Source organism: Sarcophilus harrisii, chromosome 3, assembly GCF_902635505.1.
Source record: "Sarcophilus harrisii chromosome 3, mSarHar1.11, whole genome shotgun sequence".
NCBI lineage: Eukaryota > Metazoa > Chordata > Mammalia > Dasyuromorphia > Dasyuridae > Sarcophilus > Sarcophilus harrisii.
Genome location: NC_045428.1, coordinates 7,399,156 through 7,406,301, shown reverse-complemented (window position 1 = coordinate 7,406,301; position 7,146 = coordinate 7,399,156). Strand labels below are relative to the sequence as shown.

The window sequence follows — 7,146 nt, the reverse complement described above, 5'->3', positions numbered from 1 at the left end:
ACTCCAGATGGAATATTCCATCTCTGAGCTGCCTCCAAGCACCCCTCTGGCACTAATGAAGTGAGGCAGGTAAGTTGGCAGGTTTGCTGATAAGTCTGGGAAATGCTCATTTTTCTTTCCTGCTGTAAACATTCTAATCCACGCCCCATGAAAGGAGTGGGGGGGGGGGATGTTTACAGCAGGAAAGGAAAATTATCAAATACACTAAGCGTTCTTCTGCCTCCATTTCTGTTCCCATGGCAAACTGCGTGTGGGAGGAAGAGGTTGGATTCTGTTCCTTAGCAAATCAAAGTGTGTTTGTATTTCAGGTGAAGGAAGTGGGGTCTGCAAACACTTTGATGGTTTATGAAGCAGATCAAGTTAAAAGGCCTCTGGGAGAAGCAGATTGTGCTTTGGGTCTCATTGAAGTCCATAGCATTCCCTGGAATGGATGGAGTAATAGAATCCTTACCGGCTGAGCTTCTTTGGGCGAGGGAGCTGTGCTGCAGAGGAAACTGAGGGTCCAAAGAAAGGGGCCATTGCTTTCTAAGAGAGGGGGTCATTTGGAGAATAGATGGTATAGATGCTGTTTTCTCTATGGCATGCACTGGGGGAAGGGAGGGAAATGAGCATTTATTTTATGTCTACTGTATACCAGAAACTGTGCTAAGGGCTTTGCACATATGATTTCATTTGATAGAGGTTATATTTGGAATCCTAGAACAGGTTGTGACATTGCAGCCACCCAGAAGATGATGATCTCTGGGTGTTCCTTGTCTTTATTTACATGATCTCTGGGTGTTCCTTGTCTTTATTTACATGATCTCTGGGTGCTCCTTGTCTTCTTATACATGATTTCTGGGTGTTCCTTGTCTTTATTTACACGATCTCTGGGTGCTCCTTGTCTTCTTATACATGATTTCTGGGTGTTCCTTGTCTTTATTTACACGATCTCTGGGTGTTCCTTGTCTTTATTTACATGATCTCTGGGTGCTCCTTGTCTTCTTATATATGATCTCTGGGTGCTCCTTGTCTTTATTTACATGCCATCTGCCTCATTCAAAGGCAAGATCTTCGGGGCAAGGACTTTCTTTGCATACTCAGTGCTTAACATGTCTAGCACACAGTAAGTGCCTCATAAATGCTCATTTAGCAATTGATTGGATGAGACAGGCTGTGGGACTCTTGTTTCCTCGTCTGTAAAGAGAATTCAGATTAAACAAAAGCACCTACTTCACAGAAAGTGTGGGATGAGACAAATGAGGCTTGTATGAAGAGCTTTGCCAGTCTTAAGGCACCATATAAAGGCTGCATGATAATTTCAAAATTAAATTAACCTTAATATAAATAAATTTATATTCATTTTATATAGTTGTATTTATATAAATATGAGTAAATGATAAAAATAAAATAGATAAAATGAAATAAAAAAAATACTTGTTCATTGGGTGATCGATTAAAGCAAAGACCAGGTAGTCACTTATTCAGGATGCTGTCGGGTGCCTCCTTGTTCAGGAATGGACTGGAATGGAGGGATGCTGAGATGTTAGAAACCCCAGGACGCCTTTCTCCAGGCATGTCTCCTCACCTCGTTCTCGGTCCTGTTTCATTCTGGGCAGGAGGGGCTGCTGCTGGGGTCCTCAGACACATGCTTCCTCCCCCCCTTCTTTAATTTCCCAAACTCAGAGATTGGGCCCCTGTTGGGGAATGAGCTCCCACAGACACGGCGTCTATCATCGGGGAGAGGGGGTGTTGATCTGGAGCACTGGTTTCTGTGAGGTTCAGCTGAGCAAACATGCTTTTCACTTCATCCTTGGAGCTTCCCCACTTCAGCTTGTTGCCGAAAAAAGACAAAGGGTCACGTGATAGGGTGCGAGGTCCTTGGCAAAGGGAGCCCTGAGAGATACTAAGGGCCGCCTGTCCTCAGAGGTCACCTTGAGCCGCCAACATGGCCTGACCCCATTCAGCTCCAAGCTTTTCCTTCTCTCCAGATGCTGAGTCACTCTTCTCCCTGCAAGGAATGGCAATGGGGAGGGTCTGCAGGGGCAGCAGGTGGTCACTGGGCTGAGTGCTCCTAGGACTAAATGACTACTTCCAAAGCTATCACAGATCTTGGGGAGGGAGCCCACCAGTGGGAGGACAGCGAGCCAGCACAGAAGGCAGGAGGGCAGCAGAGGCTGTTATAGGAAGGGTCCCAGGACCCCTGGAAGCAGGTTGTCATTGCCTCTGTGTCCCTGAGTGAAATGGCAGAACTCAATAGTCCTACCTGTAAGCATTGACCTTGTCTGCCCATCAGAAAGCAGGTCCAGCTTGGGAGTCAGACAGCTTGGTGGCAAATCTCAGCTTGGCTACTCACCAAGAAGCTCCGCATGGGGGCTTTAGTGCTGAGTTTGACATCAGAAAAACCTGGATTCAAATCCCTCCTCTCAGACACTTTCCCAGCAGTGAGACCTTGGCCAAGACCCTTCGCCTCCATCATCCTCATTTTCCTCCTCTGGAAAATGAGAATAACAGAAATACGTAACCCACGGGGTTCTTGGGAGTTTCCAAAGAGATTCCATGTATAACATACTTTGCAAACCTTGAAGTGGTCTAGAAAGTGCAATCGTTCTGACCTGTGGGACCTTGGCAAGTCAAGGCAACCAGCTTGCATTATTGGCCTGCTCTATGCCAGCTTACTGCTTTGATCCTCAGTTTCTCCATTGTTAAATGAGAGGGGTGGGTTAAATGACTCTTAAGTTCCCTTTGATCTTTAAACCTGATGGTTAAACTCTCTCTCTCTCTCTCTCTCTCTCTCTCTCTCTCTCTCTCTCTCTCTCTCTGTCTCTCTGTCTCTCTCTCTCCATCTTCCTCTCCCTCCCTCTCTGTCTCTCTGTCTTTCTCTGTCTCTCTCTCACTCTTTCTCTTTCTCTACACACACACACACACACACACACACACACACACACACACACCCTATTACTCACACTTAGCCCAAAGCTGCAGTTCATTAGAGTTCCCCATATCAGGACCACAGGGAGGGAACATAAAAGACTCAGCTGGGAAGAAACAAGGCAGGTCCCATAGCCAGACCCTCTACATTATGAGGATCCAACTTACTGGAGACTGAAGAAGCTGAGTCTTGTGCTCTCCTTCCCACCCCCCTCTACCAGGATTTCTACAAGCTCCTGATCCACATAGGTCCAAAGAGCAGAATCCTACGGAACCTTTGCACACAGTGGGCTTATGAACAAGCTTTCATTGAGTTGTTTTCAAAGAAGCACAAGGAGTCCGAATAGAAAGTCAAAAGAGACAGGAGTCACGCCATGCTCCTGGGTCCTTCCAGCTGGGGGAAGAGTCCTCCAGAGGGACGGGAAGAGCCCACAAATTAACATCTGGCTTCTTGGGCCTCATTGCCAAGAATGCTTTCTGTTCTGTGACATTCTGTTCTAGGCGGAGGTTCTGCCCAAGTGGGGTTAGGGTTTACTTGGCCCCGGGACTGGAGTGATCATGGAGCCTTGCCCCATTTAAGGGTGGTCAGAGCACAGCTAGAAGTCTCCTGTCTCCTCTTTTCTGGCTGCCCATATTTACACATGTCCTGTCAATGGTCCTGCTGAGCCTCAGGAAGAAGAGAGATCTTTGAAAAGAGCCTAATTGCCTTGAAAAGCAAGGTTTTGCACATAGCATTAGTTTCCATGAGTAAAAATAATCCCAAAGAGCAACAAACAAAAGAGATCGGCAAGAACTAACAAGAACTAACTGTGGCTTATCAAAGATTTTGTTGGTTGTCCAGACATGTACAAAGACTGGATTCCAAGGAGGGCGAGCTTCATGGCACAGTTGGGTTGACTTAGTTTCAACATAAGGAAGACCTCCAATGATCAAATAATGTTTCTACCAAAGTAATGGGACGGGGAGAAATGGCAAAGGATTCAAAGAACCACAATTTATTAAAGATATTTGAAAACATGAATGAATTAAAGGATTGGGGATTTTGTAGACAATAATAGAAAAGAATGCTTTTTTTCAGATTTTCTAAAGTTTTATTTTGTCCCCAATGACATATAAACACAATTTTAAACCTTCACTTTTTAAAGTTTTGTGTTTCAAATTCTCTCTCACCTTCCCTCACCCTCTCCCACTGAAAAGACAAGCAATTTGATAAAGGTTATACATGTGCAGTCATGCAAAAGATATTTCCATAGAATTATGTTGTGAAAGAAAACAGATACATACAAAAAAACAAAAGAAAATAAAGTCTGAAAAAGTATGCTTTGATCTGTATTCAGATGCCATCAATTCTTTCTCTGGATGTGGATAATATCTTTCAGAATTGTCTTAGATCATTGCATTGTTAAAAATAACCAAGCCATTCATAGTTGATCATTTGACAATATTGCTATTACTGTGTACAATCTTCTCCGGGTTCTGATAACTTCATGTTGCATGAATTCATATAAATCTTCCCAGATTTTTCTGAAATCCACCTGCTCATCATTTCTTATTCCAACACAATCATAAGCCACAACTTGTTCAGCCATTCTCCAGTCGATGGATATCTCCTCAATTTCCAATTCTTCGCAAAAGAATTACTAATATATATATATATATTTTTTCTTTTTTAAATCTCTTTTGGATATAGACCTAGCAGTGATATTGCACGATTTTATAGCCCTTTGAACTTAGTTCCAAGTTGCTCTCCAGAATGATTGCATCAGTTCACCACTCTACCAATAGTCTACTAATGTTCCATTTTTCATACATTTGCTCCAACATTTGTCATGTTCCTTCTGTCATATTAGCCAATCTGATAGACTTGAGGTAAAACCTCACAGGGTTTTATTTTTAATGTTAATAGTTCAGACTTTTTAATGATCAAGAATATTTTTGTATGATGTAAGTTAAAAATAAACAATAGTACCCATTTAAATACATTCAAGGTATGAGTAAATAATATATTGACATATAAAGTAAGGGAACTTTCTCCTGAGCTTCAACCCCAACACCATAATAAATTAAACTTTAACAAAAATGATAATGATTTACAATTTGTCTGCTGGTTCTTTGTTCACACTTGCATTTTGGTAGATGCAAGACTGCTTTTTAATGTCTAATTTTCTCAGCTGCAGGAAAAAAATAAACTTCATAAGTAGCAATGGATATGTGATAGGCAATTCACTGCATTCTACATATCTGGCAGAAAATATATAGAAATATAGGTAGAATGAACCTATCATTTGAACTGGTTTTTAAATTTTGTTTTTTCCTTTTTTCTCCTTTTTAAATAAAAACTTTATTTGATTCTACCAAGAAAATATAAAACATAAGGTTGTAAATAACTTCTAGTTGTTTTTTGGGCTGGGGGCAGTGCAATGATCCTTCAGGCCACAGCACACACTGTTCACTGCTGTTCGTACTTGGCTGGCTTTGAATCTTTCTTCAGATCATATTCTGGATTATTTTCTTGATCAGCTTTTTCTTCCCCTTCCTCATCATCAGTCACTTTCCCTTCCTCCTCTTCATCATCATCATCATCTTTCATAGCTTATCCTGTGAAATATAATACCACTCAGGACTATAAACTGACACAAAAAGTAACGCCTTTCAGTCTGATGCAAGTCTAGGTTCATCATCATCATCATCCAGGTCTCTACCTCAGTAACTTTAGGAACAGAAATGAAATTGCAGAAAGAATCATCAGAAACTGTTTTCATCACAGTTCAAATGGTTCCACATCCCTTGTGTTTCTGTTTCTTCTCAATAGTTTTCAAAGTGTCATTTTCCCCTTTTCCCTATTCTACCTGACACCCTGTGCAACTCATAATTTGTGGTTTGTCAAAAGAGAAGGGGCAAGAATTAATTGGCTCTGACTACATCCAATGTCTTCTCAACTCCTCATTTGTGAAATAGTCATTGGGTTAAAAGTGGAATTCTAATGTAAACTTGTAGTTTGATAAACATCTGAGAACTTCACTTTAATTACTTTTAAGTGCTTCAGAATAGGTTCATCGTGTTCCTGAACCACGTCACCGAGTAAGTCACTCTGAAAAAGTCAGCCAAAATTCAGGAAATCTTTTAGGATTTTCTTTTTCTTCATCTTTTTTTCTCATCTTCAAGCTTATCCTTCTCTTTCATTTTCTCTGAAATCTCTTCATCATCATCTGGTCTCCAGTCATCTTATGTGTTTGAAGGTTTATAAATTGCATTGATAATTTCACTTCTCTTATCAAAAGTAGCTGGTAAAGAACAATATATTTTCTTTCAAGAGTACAAACTTCCTCACAGAATTGGCTTTTATTTGGGCCATTTCACTTGAAGATTACTGAGGACATTCACAAGTCCCTTAACTACTTTTAGCAAAGTTTATCCAGTTGATTTTCTGATTTAACCATTTAATCTTTCCTGAAGAGCTACAAGAGCTTAAGGATTTTGCATCATCTGGACAGTCGACTTGTGAGCTTTGCTCTATTTGCAGCTTTACCAGATTCTTTTTCTTTAACTTTTTTTTTTATCAGATTCCATATCTTGTAGGTCCGGTTCACTTTCTTTGTTGACAATGTCCACCATGTTGCAAGATTTCTGAATTTTTGCGAGCCGTGACTACTAGAAGGACTAAGAACCCAGAGTTGTGCAGGGAGTGACTTAGGGTGGTGGCAGTGGTAGTAGTGCCAGAGAATGGAGACAATGAAGGAGGAGGGAGGGAGAGAAGGAGTAGAGTTGTTTTAATTTGTAAACGATAACTTTTAATAAGAATATGACTATGTAAGTTTTTCTCCATCTCTGCAAAAAATAACATGGGGAATGAATGGACATATACTACAGCATGAGGTTGGAAAGATAATGATTTATGGAGTAAAAAGGCTAAAGAATCTCCATTTCCTAGAAATTTCTGAGGAGATACCAGATTTTTACCGTTTATAGAATGTTTTGATTTAGGATCTTATTATGGGAGGGTTGGGTGGCACAATGGATAGAGTGCTGGACCTGAAGTTAGGAAGACCTGAGATGAAATCTATCCTCAGACACTTATTAGTGGTGTGACTCTGAACAAGACACTTCATCCTATTTGCCTCCGTTTTCTTATCTGTAAAATCAAATAGAGAAACAAATGGCAAATTATTCCAATATCTCTGCCAAGAAAATGCCAATGAGACTATGAAGAGTTGGACAGGACTGAAATGATTGAAC

At 40.8% G+C, this 7,146-nt stretch overlaps 1 pseudogene; it reads right to left on the bottom strand.

Moving 5' to 3' along the window:
- Positions 1-5,359: 5,359 nt before the first annotated feature.
- LOC100927929 lies at positions 5,360-6,562 on the bottom strand (annotated as a pseudogene).
- Positions 6,563-7,146: the final 584 nt, after the last annotated feature.